We start from the raw sequence: 14,485 nt of genomic DNA on the forward strand, positions 1-14,485 counted from the left end.
AGCATGTGGAGAAACGTTCTTTCAACTAGCACAAAGGGAACGGGTTGCAGGGGAAACATTTACTCTGGTTTCTCAGTCTGTTTCCTAGTGCCGGTTTGAAGTTCCTGCAGTTTTCACTGTAAAACCGAGTTGGAGCTAGTCCCTACCCATATATATGTATGGAGTGGGGTTTGCAAATAAAAAGAAACTTTGTGTTCCCAACAAGCTAGGTGAAGTACGGCTTTCACACGCACTTATCTCTCAGAACTGAGCATGTGGAGAGACGTTCGTTCATCTATCACAAAGGGAACGGGTTGCAGGAGAAACTTTTACTGTGGTTTCTCAGCCTGTTTCCTAGTGCCGGTTTGAAGTTCCTGCAGTTTTTACTGTAAAACCGAGTTGGAACTAGTACCTCCCCATATATATGTATGGAGTGGAGTTTGCAACTGAAAAGAAACTTTGTGTTCCCAACAAGCTAGGTGAAGGACGGATTTCACACACACTTATCTCTCAGAACTGAGCATGTGGAGAGACGTTCGTTCATCTAGCACAAAGGGAACGGGTTGCAGGAGAAACTTTTACTCTGGTTTCTCAGTCTGTTTCCTAGTGCCGGTTTGAAGTTCCTGCAGTTTTCACTGTAAAACCGAGTTGGAGCTAGTACCTCCCCATATATATTTATGGAGTGGAGTTTGCAACTGAAAAGAAACTTTGTGTTCCCAACAGGCTAGTTGAATGACGGCTTTCACACACACATATCTCTAAGAACAGAGCATGTGGAGAAACGTTCGTTCATCTAGCACAAAGGGAACGGGTTGCAGGGGAAACAATTACTCTGGTTTCTCAGTCTGTTTCCTAGTGCCGGTTTGAAGTTCCTGCAGTTTTCACTGTAAAACCGAGTTGGAGCTAGTACCTCCCCATATATATGTATGGAGTGGAGTTTGCAACTGAAAAGAAACTTTGTGTTCCCAACAGGCTAGTTGAATGACGGCTTTCACACACACATATCTCTCAGAACAGAGCATGTGGAGAAACGTTCGTTCATCTAGCACAAAGGGAACGGGTTGCAGGGGAAACAATTACTCTGGTTTCTCAGTCTGTTTCCTAGTGCCGGTTTGAAGTTCCTGCAGTTTTCACTGTAAAACCGAGTTGGAGCTAGTACCTCCCCATATATATGTATGGAGTGGAGTTTGCAACTGAAAAGAAACTTTGTGTTCCCAACAAGCTAGTTGAATGACGGCTTTCACACACACTTATCTCTCAGAACTGAGCATGTGGAGAGACGTTCGTTCATCTAGCACAAAGGGAACGGGTTGCAGGAGAAACTTTTACTCTGGTTTCTCAGTCTGTTTCCTAGTGCCGGTTTGAAGTTCCTGCAGTTTTCACTGTAAAACCGAGTTGGAGCTAGTACCTCCCCATATATATGTATGGAGTGGAGTTTGCAACTGAAAAGAAACTTTGTGTTCCCAACAAGGTAGTTGAATGACGGCTTTCACACACACATATCTCTCAGAACTTAGCATGTGGAGAAACGTTCGTTCATCTAGCACAAATGGAACGGGTTGCAGGGGAAACAATTACTCTGGTTTCTCAGTCTGTTTCCTAGTGCCGGGTTGAAGTTCCTGCAGTTTTCACTGTAAAACCGAGTTGGAGCTAGTACCTCCCCATATATATGTATGGAGTGGAGTTTGCAACTGAAAAGAAACTTTGTGTTCCCAACAAGCTAGGTGAAGGACGGGTTTCACACAAATTATCTCTCAGAACTGAGCATGTGGAGAGACGTTCGTTCATCTAGCACAAAGGGAACGGGTTGCAGGAGAAACTTTTACTCTGGTTTCTCAGTCTGTTTCCTAGTGCCTGTTTGAAGTTCCTGCAGTTTTCACTGTAAAACCGAGTTGGAGCTAGTACCTCCCCATATATATTTATGGAGTGGAGTTTGCAACTGAAAAGAATCTTTGTGTTCCCAACAAGCTAGGTGAAGGACGGCTTTCACACACACTTGTCTCTCAGAAATGAGCATGTGGAGAGACGTTCGTTCATCTAGCACTAAGGGAACGGGTTGCAGGAGAAACTTTTACTCTGGTTTCTCAGTCTGTTTCCTAGTGCCGGTTTGAAGTTCCTACAGTTTTCTCTGTAAAACCGAGTTGGAGCTAGTACCTCCCCATATATATGTATGGAGTGGAGTTTGCAACTGAAAAGAAACTTTGTGTTCCCAACAAGCTTGTTGAATGACGGCTTTCACACACACATATCTCTCAGAACTGAGCATGTGGAGAAACGTTCGTTCATCTAGCACAAAGGGAACGGGTTGCAGGAGAAACATTTACTCTGGTTTATCAGTCTGTTTCCTAGTGCCGGTTGGAAGTTCCTGCAGTTTTCACTGTAAAACAGAGTTGGAGCTAGTACCACCCCATATATATTTATGGAGTGGAGTTTGCAACTGAAAAGAAACTTTGTGTTCCCAACAAGCTAGGTGAAGGACGGGTTTCACACAAATTATCTCTCAGAACTGAGCATGTGGAGAGACGTTCGTTCATCTAGCACAAAGGAAACGAGTTGCAGGAGAAACTTTTACTCTGGTTTCTCAGTCTGTTTCCTAGTGCCGGTTTGAAGTTCCTGCAGTTTTCACTGTAAAACCGAGTTGGAGCTAGTACCTCCCCATATATATTTATGGAGTGGAGTTTGCAACTGAAAAGAAACTTTGTGTTCCCAACAAGCTAGGTGAAGGACGGCTTTCACACACACTTATCTCTCAGAACTGAGCATGTGGAGAGACGTTCGTTCATCTAGCACAAAGGGAAAGGGTTGCAGGAGAAACTTTTACTCTGGTTTCTCAGTCTGTTTCCTAGTGCCGGTTTGAAGTTCCTGCAGTTTTCACTGTAAAACCGAGTTGGAGCTAGTACCTCCCCGTTTGTATGTACGGAGTGGAGTTTGCAACTGAAAAGAAACTTTGTGTTCCCAACAAGCTATTTGAATGACGGCTTTCACACACACATAACTCTCAGAACTGAGCATGTGGAGAAACGTTCGTTCATCTAGCACAAAGGGAACGGGTTGCAGGGGAAACATTTACTCTGGTTTCTCAGTCTGTTTCCTAGTGCCGGTTTGAAGTTCCTGCAGTTTTCACTGTAAAACCGAGTTGGAGCTAGTACCTCCCCATATATATGTATGGAGTGGTGTTTGCAACGGAAAAGAAACTTTGTGTTCCCAACAAGCTAGTTGAATGACGGCTTTCACACACACATATCTCTCAGAACTGAGCATGTGGAGAAACGTTCTTTCAACTAGCACAAAGGGAACGGGTTGCAGGGGAAACATTTACTCTGGTTTCTCAGTCTGTTTCCTAGTGCCGGTTTGAAGTTCCTGCAGTTTTCACTGTAAAACCGAGTTGGAGCTAGTCCCTACCCATATATATGTATGGAGTGGGGTTTGCAACTGAAAAGAAACTTTGTGTTCCCAACAAGCAAGGTGAAGTACGGCTTTCACACGCACTTATCTCTCAGAACTGAGCATGTGGAGAGACGTTCGTTCATCTATCACAAAGGGAACGGGTTGCAGGAGAAACTTTTACTGTGGTTTCTCAGCCTGTTTCCTAGTGCCGGTTTGAAGTTCCTGCAGTTTTCACTGTAAAACCGAGTTGGAGCTAGTACCACCCCTTATATATGTATGGAGTGGAGTTTGCAACTGAAAAGAAACTTTGTGTTCCCAACAAGCTAGTTGAATGACGGCTTTCACACACACTTATCTCTCAGAACTGAGCATGTGGAGAGACGTTCGTTCATCTAGCACAAAGGGAACGGGTTGCAGGAGAAACTTTTACTCTGGTTTCTCAGTCTGTTTCCTAGTGCCGGTTTGAAGTTCCTGCAGTTTTCACTGTAAAACCGAGTTGGAGCTAGTACCTCCCCATATATATGTATGGAGTGGAGTTTGCAACTGAAAAGAAACTTTGTGTTCCCAACAAGGTAGTTGAATGACGGCTTTCACACACACATATCTCTCAGAACTGAGCATGTGGAGAAACGTTCGTTCATCTAGCACAAATGGAACGGGTTGCAGGGGAAACAATTACTCTGGTTTCTCAGTCTGTTTCCTAGTGCCGGGTTGAAGTTCCTGCAGTTTTCACTGTAAAACCGAGTTGGAGCTAGTACCTCCCCATATATATGTATGGAGTGGAGTTTGCAACTGAAAAGAAACTTTGTGTTCCCAACAAGCTAGGTGAAGGACGGCTTTCACACACACTTGTCTCTCAGAAATGAGCATGTGGAGAGACGTTCGTTCATCTAGCACTAAGGGAACGGGTTGCAGGAGAAACTTTTACTCTGGTTTCTCAGTCTGTTTCCTAGTGCCGGTTTGAAGTTCCTACAGTTTTCTCTGTAAAACCGAGTTGGAGCTAGTACCTCCCCATATATATGTATGGAGTGGAGTTTGCAACTGAAAAGAAACTTTGTGTTCCCAACAAGCTTGTTGAATGACGGCTTTCACACACACATATCTCTCAGAACTGAGCATGTGGAGAAACGTTCGTTCATCTAGCACAAAGGGAACGGGTTGCAGGAGAAACATTTACTCTGGTTTATCAGTCTGTTTCCTAGTGCCGGTTGGAAGTTCCTGCAGTTTTCACTGTAAAACAGAGTTGGAGCTAGTACCACCCCATATATATTTATGGAGTGGAGTTTGCAACTGAAAAGAAACTTTGTGTTCCCAACAAGCTAGGTGAAGGACGGGTTTCACACAAATTATCTCTCAGAACTGAGCATGTGGAGAGACGTTCGTTCATCTAGCACAAAGGGAACGAGTTGCAGGAGAAACTTTTACTCTGGTTTCTCAGTCTGTTTCCTAGTGCCGGTTTGAAGTTCCTGCAGTTTTCACTGTAAAACCGAGTTGGAGCTAGTACCTCCCCATATATATTTATGGAGTGGAGTTTGCAACTGAAAAGAAACTTTGTGTTCCCAACAAGCTAGGTGAAGGACGGCTTTCACACACACTTATCTCTCAGAACTGAGCATGTGGAGAGACGTTCGTTCATCTAGCACAAAGGGAAAGGGTTGCAGGAGAAACTTTTACTCTGGTTTCTCAGTCTGTTTCCTAGTGCCGGTTTGAAGTTCCTGCAGTTTTCACTGTAAAACCGAGTTGGAGCTAGTACCTCCCCGTTTGTATGTACGGAGTGGAGTTTGCAACTGAAAAGAAACTTTGTGTTCCCAACAAGCTATTTGAATGACGGCTTTCACACACACATATCTCTCAGAACTGAGCATGTGGAGAAACGTTCGTTCATCTAGCACAAAGGGAACGGGTTGCAGGGGAAACATTTACTCTGGTTTCTCAGTCTGTTTCCTAGTGCCGGTTTGAAGTTCCTGCAGTTTTCACTGTAAAACCGAGTTGGAGCTAGTACCTCCCCATATATATGTATGGAGTGGTGTTTGCAACGGAAAAGAAACTTTGTGTTCCCAACAAGCTAGTTGAATGACGGCTTTCACACACACATATCTCTCAGAACTGAGCATGTGGAGAAACGTTCTTTCAACTAGCACAAAGGGAACGGGTTGCAGGGGAAACATTTACTCTGGTTTCTCAGTCTGTTTCCTAGTGCCGGTTTGAAGTTCCTGCAGTTTTCACTGTAAAACCGAGTTGGAGCTAGTCCCTACCCATATATATGTATGGAGTGGGGTTTGCAACTGAAAAGAAACTTTGTGTTCCCAACAAGCAAGGTGAAGTACGGCTTTCACACGCACTTATCTCTCAGAACTGAGCATGTGGAGAGACGTTCGTTCATCTATCACAAAGGGAACGGGTTGCAGGAGAAACTTTTACTGTGGTTTCTCAGCCTGTTTCCTAGTGCCGGTTTGAAGTTCCTGCAGTTTTCACTGTAAAACCGAGTTGGAGCTAGTACCACCCCTTATATATGTATGGAGTGGAGTTTGCAACTTAAAAGGAACTTTGTGTTCCCAACAAGCTAGGTGAAGGACGGCTTCAACACACACTTATCTCTCAGAACTGAGCATGTGGAGAGACGTTCGTTCATCTAGCACAAAGGGAACGGGTTTCAGGAGAAACTTTTACTCTGGTATCTCAGTCTGTTTCCTAGTGCCGGTTTGAAGTTCCTGCAGTTTTCACTGTAAAACCGAGTTGGAGCTAGTACCTCCCCATATATATGTATGGAGTGGAGTTTGCAACTGAAAAGAAACTTTGTGTTCCCAACAAGCTAGGTGAAGGACGGATTTCACACACACTTATCTCTCAGAACTGAGCATGTGGAGAGACGTTCGTTCATCTAGCACAAAGGGAACGGTTTGCAGGAGAAACTTTTACTCTGGTTTCTCAGTCTGTTTCCTAGTGCCGGTTTGAAGTTCCTGCAGTTTTCACTGTAAAACCGAGTTGGAGCTAGTACCTCCCCATATATATTTATGGAGTGGAGTTTGCAACTGAAAAGAAACTTTGTGTTCCCAACAAGCTAGGTGAAGGACGGCTTCAACACACACTTATCTCTCAGAACTGAGCATGTGGAGAGACGTTCGTTCATCTAGCACAAAGGGAACGGGTTTCAGGGGAATCTTTTACTCTGGTATCTCAGTCTGTTTCCTAGTGCCGGTTTGAAGTTCCTGCAGTTTTCACTGTAAAACCGAGTTGGAGCTAGTACCTCCCCATATATATGTATGGATTGGAGTTTGCAACTGAAAAGAAACTTTGTGTTCCCAACAAGCTAGGTGAAGGACGGATTTCACACACACTTATCTCTCAGAACTGAGCATGTGGAGAGACGTTCGTTCATCTAGCACAAAGGGAACGGGTTGCAGGAGAAACTTTTACTCTGGTTTCTCAGTCTGTTTCCTAGTGCCGGTTTGAAGTTCCTGCAGTTTTCACTGTAAAACCGAGTTGGAGCTAGTACCTCCCCATATATATTTATGGAGTGGAGTTTGCAACTGAAAAGAAACTTTGTGTTCCCAACAAGCTAGTTGAATGACGGCTTTCACACACACATATCTCTCAGAACTGAGCATGTGGAGAAACGTTCGTTCATCTAGCACAAAGGGAACGGGTTGCAGGGGAAAAAATTACTCTGGTTTCTCAGTCTGTTTCCTAGTGCCGGTTTGAAGTTCCTGCAGTTTTCACTGTAAAACCGAGTTGGAGCTAGTACCTCCCCATATATATGTATGGAGTGGAGTTTGCAACTGAAAAGAAACTTTGTGTTCCCAACAAGCTAGGTGAAGGACGGATTTCACACACACTTATCTCTCAGAACTGAGCATGTGGAGAGACGTTCGTTCATCTAGCACAAAGGGAACGGGTTGCAGGAGAAACTTTTACTCTTGTTTCTCAGTCTGTTTCCTAGTGCCGGTTTGAAGTTCCTGCAGTTTTCACTGTAAAACCGATTTGGAGCTAGTACCTCCCCATATATATGTATGGAGTGGAGTTTGCAACTGAAAAGAAACTTTGTGTTCCCAACAAGCTAGGTGAAGGACGGCTTCAACACACACTTATCTCTCAGAACTGAGCATGTGGAGAGACGTTCGTTCATCTAGCACAAAGGGAACGGGTTTCAGGAGAAACTTTTACTCTGGTTTCTCAGTCTCTTTCCTAGAGCCGGTTTGAAGTTCCTGCAGTTTTCACTGTAAAACCGAGTTGGAGCTAGTACCTCCCCATATATATGTATGGATTGGAGTTTGCAACTGAAAAGAAACTTTGTGTTCCCAACAAGCTAGGTGAAGGACGAATTTCACACACACTTATCTCTCAGAACTGAGCATGTGGAGAGACGTTCGTTCATCTAGCACAAAGGGAACGGGTTGCAGGAGAAACTTTTACTCTGGTTTCTCAGTCTGTTTCCTAGTGCCGGTTTGAAGTTCCTGCAGTTTTCACTGTAAAACCGAGTTGGAGCTAGTACCTCCCCATATATATTTATGGAGTGGAGTTTGCAACTGAAAAGAAACTTTGTGTTCCCAACAAGCTAGTTGAATGACGGCTTTCACACACACATATCTCTCAGAACTGAGCATGTGGAGAAACGTTCGTTCATCTAGCACAAAGTGAACGGGTTGCAGGGGAAACAATTACTCTGGTTTCTCAGTCTGTTTCCTAGTACCGGTTTGAAGTTCCTGCAGTTTTCACTGTAAAACCGAGTTGGAGCTAGTACCTCCCCATATATATGTATGGAGTGGAGTTTGCAACTGAAAAGAAACTTTGTGTTCCCAACAAGCTAGGTGAAGGACGGATTTCACACACACTTATCTCTCAGAACTGAGCATGTGGAGAGACGTTCGTTCATCTAGCACAAAGAGAACGGGTTGCAGGAGAAACTTTTACTCTGGTTTCTCAGTCTGTTTCCTAGTGCCAGTTTGAAGTTCCTGCAGTTTTCACTGTAAAACCGAGTTGGAGCTAGTACCACCCCTTATATATATATGGAGTGGAGTTTGCAACTGAAAAGAAACTTTGTGTTCCCAACAAGCTAGTTGAATGACGGCTTTCACACACACATATCTCTCAGAACTGAGCATGTGGAGAAACGTTCGTTCATCTAGCACAAAGGGAACGGGTTGCAGGGGAAAAAATTACTCTGGTTTCTCAGTCTGTTTCCTAGTGCCGGTTTGAAGTTCCTGCAGTTTTCACTGTAAAACCGAGTTGGAGCTAGTACCTCCCCATATATATGTATGGAGTGGAGTTTGCAACTGAAAAGAAACTTTGTGTTCCCAACAAGCTAGGTGAAGGACGGATTTCACACACACTTATCTCTCAGAACTGAGCATGTGGAGAGACGTTCGTTCATCTAGCACAAAGGGAACGGGTTGCAGGAGAAACTTTTACTCTTGTTTCTCAGTCTGTTTCCTAGTGCCGGTTTGAAGTTCCTGCAGTTTTCACTGTAAAACCGGTTTGGAGCTAGTACCTCCCCATATATATGTATGGAGTGGAGTTTGCAACTGAAAAGAAACTTTGTGTTCCCAACAAGCTAGGTGAAGGACGGCTTCAACACACACTTATCTCTCAGAACTGAGCATGTGGAGAGACGTTCGTTCATCTAGCACAAAGGGAACGGGTTTCAGGAGAAACTTTTACTCTGGTATCTCAGTCTGTTTCCTAGTGCCGGTTTGAAGTTCCTGCAGTTTTCACTGTAAAACCGAGTTGGAGCTAGTACCTCCCCATATATATGTATGGAGTGGAGTTTGCAACTGAAAAGAAACTTTGTGTTCCCAACAAGCTAGGTGAAGTACGGATTTCACACACACTTATCTCTCAGAACTGAGCATGTGGAGAGACGTTCGTTCATCTAGCAGAAAGGGAACGGGTTGCAGGAGAAACTTTTACTCTGGTTTCTCAGACTGTTTCCTAGTGCCGGTTTGAAGTTCCTGCAGTTTTCACTGTAAAACCGAGTTGGAGCTAGTACCACCCCTTATATATATATGGAGTGGAGTTTGCAACTGAAAAGAAACTTTGTGTTCCCAACAAGCTAGTTGAATGACGGCTTTCACACACACATATCTCTCAGAACTGAGCATGTGGAGAAACTTTCGTTCATCTAGCACAAAGGGAACGGGTTGCAGGGGAAAAAATTACTCTGGTTTCTCAGTCTGTTTCCTAGTGCCGGTTTGAAGTTCCTGCAGTTTTCACTGTAAAACCGAGTTGGAGCTAGTACCTCCCCATATATATGTATGGAGTGGAGTTTGCAACTGAAAAGAAACTTTGTGTTCCCAACAAGCTAGGTGAAGGACGGATTTCACACACACTTATCTCTCAGAACTGAGCATGTGGAGAGACGTTCGTTCATCTAGCACAAAGGGAACGGGTTGCAGGAGAAACTTTTACTCTTGTTTCTCAGTCTGTTTCCTAGTGCCGGTTTGAAGTTCCTGCAGTTTTCACTGTAAAACCGATTTGGAGCTAGTACCTCCCCATATATATGTATGGAGTGGAGTTTGCAACTGAAAAGAAACTTTGTGTTCCCAACAAGCTAGGTGAAGTACGGCTTCAACACACACTTATCTCTCAGAACTGAGCATGAGGAGAGACGTTCGTTCATCTAACACAAAGGGAACGGGTTTCAGGAGAAACTTTAACTCTGGTATCTCAGTCTGTTTCCTAGTGCCGGTTTGAAGTTCCTGCAGTTTTCACTGTAAAACCGAGTTGGAGCTAGTACCTCCCCATATATATGTATGGATTGGAGTTTGCAACTGAAAAGAAACTTTGTGTTCCCAACAAGCTAGGTGAAGGACGGATTTCACACACACTTATCTCTCAGAACTGAGCATGTGGAGAGACGTTCGTTCATCTAGCACAAAGGGAACGGGTTGCAGGAGAAACTTTTACTCTGGTTTCTCAGTCTGTTTCCTAGTGCCGGTTTGAAGTTCCTGCAGTTTTCACTGTAAAACCGAGTTGGAGCTAGTACCTCCCCATATATATTTATGGAGTGGAGTTTGCAACTGAAAAGAAACTTTGTGTTCCCAACAAGCTATTTGAATGACGGCTTTCACACACACATATCTCTCAGAACTGAGCATGTGGAGAAACGTTCGTTCATCTAGCACAAAGGGAACGGGTTGCAGGGGAAACATTTACTCTGGTTTCTCAGTCTGTTTCCTAGTGCCGGTTTGAAGTTCCTGCAGTTTTCACTGTAAAACCGAGTTGGAGCTAGTACCTCCCCATATATATGTATGGAGTGGAGTTTGCAATGAAAAAGAAACTTTGTGTTCCCAACAAGCTAGTTGAATGACGGCTTTCACACACACATATCTCTCAGAACTGAGCATGTGGAGAAACGTTCTTTCAACTAGCACAAAGGGAACGGGTTGCAGGGGAAACATTTACTCTGGTTTCTCAGTCTGTTTCCTAGTGCCGGTTTGAAGTTCCTGCAGTTTTCACTGTAAAACCGAGTTGGAGCTAGTCCCTACCCATATATATGTATGGAGTGGGGTTTGCAAATAAAAAGAAACTTTGTGTTCCCAACAAGCTAGGTGAAGTACGGCTTTCACACGCACTTATCTCTCAGAACTGAGCATGTGGAGAGACGTTCGTTCATCTATCACAAAGGGAACGGGTTGCAGGAGAAACTTTTACTGTGGTTTCTCAGCCTGTTTCCTAGTGCCGGTTTGAAGTTCCTGCAGTTTTTACTGTAAAACCGAGTTGGAGCTAGTACCACCCCTTATATATGTATGGAGTGGAGTTTGCAACTGAAAAGAAACTTTGTGTTCCCAACAAGCTATGTGAAGGAAGCTTCAACACACACTTATCTCTCAGAACTGAGCATGTGGAGAGACGTTCGTTCATCTAGCACAAAGGGAACGATTTTCAGGAGAAACTTTTACTCTGGTATCTCAGTCTGTTTCCTAGTGCCGGTTTGAAGTTCCTGCAGTTTTCACTGTAAAACCGAGTTGGAACTAGTACCTCCCCATATATATGTATGGAGTGGAGTTTGCAACTGAAAAGAAACTTTGTGTTCCCAACAAGCTAGGTGAAGGACGGATTTCACACACACTTATCTCTCAGAACTGAGCATGTGGAGAGACGTTCGTTCATCTAGCACAAAGGGAACGGGTTGCAGGAGAAACTTTTACTCTGGTTTCTCAGTCTGTTTCCTAGTGCCGGTTTGAAGTTCCTGCAGTTTTCACTGTAAAACCGAGTTGGAGCTAGTACCTCCCCATATATATTTATGGAGTGGAGTTTGCAACTGAAAAGAAACTTTGTGTTCCCAACAGGCTAGTTGAATGACGGCTTTCACACACACATATCTCTAAGAACAGAGCATGTGGAGAAACGTTCGTTCATCTAGCACAAAGGGAACGGGTTGCAGGGGAAACATTTACTCTGGTTTCTCAGTCTGTTTCCTAGTGCCGGTTTGAAGTTCCTGCAGTTTTCACTGTAAAACAGAGTTGGAGCTAGTACCTCCCCATATAAATGTATGGAATGGGGTTTGCAACTGAAAAGAAACTTTGTGTTCCCAACAAACTATGTGAAGGACGTCTTTCACACACACTTATCTCTCAGAACTGAGCATGTGGAGAGACGTACGTTCATCTAGCACAAAGGGAACGGGTTGCAGGAGAAACTTTTACTCTGGTTTCTCAGTCTGTTTCCTAGTGCCGGTTTGAAGTTCCTGCAGTTTTCACTGTAAAACCGAGTTGGAGCTTGTACCTCCCCATATATATGTATGGAGTGGAGTTTGCAACTGAAAAGAAACTTTGTGTTCCCAACAAGCTAGGTGAAGGACGGATTTCACACACACTTATCTCTCAGAACTGAGCATGTGGAGAGACGTTCGTTCATCTAGCACAAAGGGAACGGGTTGCAGGAGAAACTTTTACTCTTGTTTCTCAGTCTGTTTCCTAGTGCCGGTTTGAAGTTCCTGCAGTTTTCACTGTAAAACCGATTTGGAGCTAGTACCTCCCCATATATATGTATGGAGTGGAGTTTGCAACTGAAAAGAAACTTTGTGTTCCCAACAAGCTAGGTGAAGGACGGCTTCAACACACACTTATCTCTCAGAACTGAGCATGTGGAGAGACGTTCGTTCATCTAGCACAAAGGGAACGGGTTTCAGGAGAAACTTTTACTCTGGTTTCTCAGTCTCTTTCCTAGTGCCGGTTTGAAGTTCCTGCAGTTTTCACTGTAAAACCGAGTTGGAGCTAGTACCTCCCCATATATATGTATGGATTGGAGTTTGCAACTGAAAAGAAACTTTGTGTTCCCAACAAGCTAGGTGAAGGACGAATTTCACACACACTTATCTCTCAGAACTGAGCATGTGGAGAGACGTTCGTTCATCTAGCACAAAGGGAACGGGTTGCAGGAGAAACTTTTACTCTGGTTTCTCAGTCTGTTTCCTAGTGCCGGTTTGAAGTTCCTGCAGTTTTCACTGTAAAACCGAGTTGGAGCTAGTACCTCCCCATATATATTTATGGAGTGGAGTTTGCAACTGAAAAGAAACTTTGTGTTCCCAACAAGCTAGTTGAATGACGGCTTTCACACACACATATCTCTCAGAACTGAGCATGTGGAGAAACGTTCGTTCATCTAGCACAAAGTGAACGGGTTGCAGGGGAAACAATTACTCTGGTTTCTCAGTCTGTTTCCTAGTACCGGTTTGAAGTTCCTGCAGTTTTCACTGTAAAACCGAGTTGGAGCTAGTACCTCCCCATATATATGTATGGAGTGGAGTTTGCAACTGAAAAGAAACTTTGTGTTCCCAACAAGCTAGGTGAAGGACGGATTTCACACACACTTATCTCTCAGAACTGAGCATGTGGAGAGACGTTCGTTCATCTAGCACAAAGAGAACGGGTTGCAGGAGAAACTTTTACTCTGGTTTCTCAGTCTGTTTCCTAGTGCCAGTTTGAAGTTCCTGCAGTTTTCACTGTAAAACCGAGTTGGAGCTAGTACCACCCCTTATATATATATGGAGTGGAGTTTGCAACTGAAAAGAAACTTTGTGTTCCCAACAAGCTAGTTGAATGACGGCTTTCACACACACATATCTCTCAGAACTGAGCATGTGGAGAAACGTTCGTTCATCTAGCACAAAGGGAACGGGTTGCAGGGGAAAAAATTACTCTGGTTTCTCAGTCTGTTTCCTAGTGCCGGTTTGAAGTTCCTGCAGTTTTCACTGTAAAACCGAGTTGGAGCTAGTACCTCCCCATATATATGTATGGAGTGGAGTTTGCAACTGAAAAGAAACTTTGTGTTCCCAACAAGCTAGGTGAAGGACGGATTTCACACACACTTATCTCTCAGAACTGAGCATGTGGAGAGACGTTCGTTCATCTAGCACAAAGGGAACGGGTTGCAGGAGAAACTTTTACTCTTGTTTCTCAGTCTGTTTCCTAGTGCCGGTTTGAAGTTCCTGCAGTTTTCACTGTAAAACCGGTTTGGAGCTAGTACCTCCCCATATATATGTATGGAGTGGAGTTTGCAACTGAAAAGAAACTTTGTGTTCCCAACAAGCTAGGTGAAGGACGGCTTCAACACACACTTATCTCTCAGAACTGAGCATGTGGAGAGACGTTCGTTCATCTAGCACAAAGGGAACGGGTTTCAGGAGAAACTTTTACTCTGGTATCTCAGTCTGTTTCCTAGTGCCGGTTTGAAGTTCCTGCAGTTTTCACTGTAAAACCGAGTTGGAGCTAGTACCTCCCCATATATATGTATGGAGTGGAGTTTGCAACTGAAAAGAAACTTTGTGTTCCCAACAAGCTAGGTGAAGTACGGATTTCACACACACTTATCTCTCAGAACTGAGCATGTGGAGAGACGTTCGTTCATCTAGCAGAAAGGGAACGGGTTGCAGGAGAAACTTTTACTCTGGTTTCTCAGACTGTTTCCTAGTGCCGGTTTGAAGTTCCTGCAGTTTTCACTGTAAAACCGAGTTGGAGCTAGTACCACCCCTTATATATATATGGAGTGGAGTTTGCAACTGAAAAGAAACTTTGTGTTCCCAACAAGCTAGTTGAATGACGGCTTTCACACACACATATCTCTCAGAACTGAGCATGTGGAGAAACTTTCGTTCATCTAGCACAAAGGGAACGGGTTG

Source organism: Camelus bactrianus, unplaced genomic scaffold, assembly GCF_048773025.1.
Source record: "Camelus bactrianus isolate YW-2024 breed Bactrian camel unplaced genomic scaffold, ASM4877302v1 HiC_scaffold_30, whole genome shotgun sequence".
Taxonomy (NCBI): Eukaryota; Metazoa; Chordata; class Mammalia; order Artiodactyla; family Camelidae; genus Camelus; species Camelus bactrianus.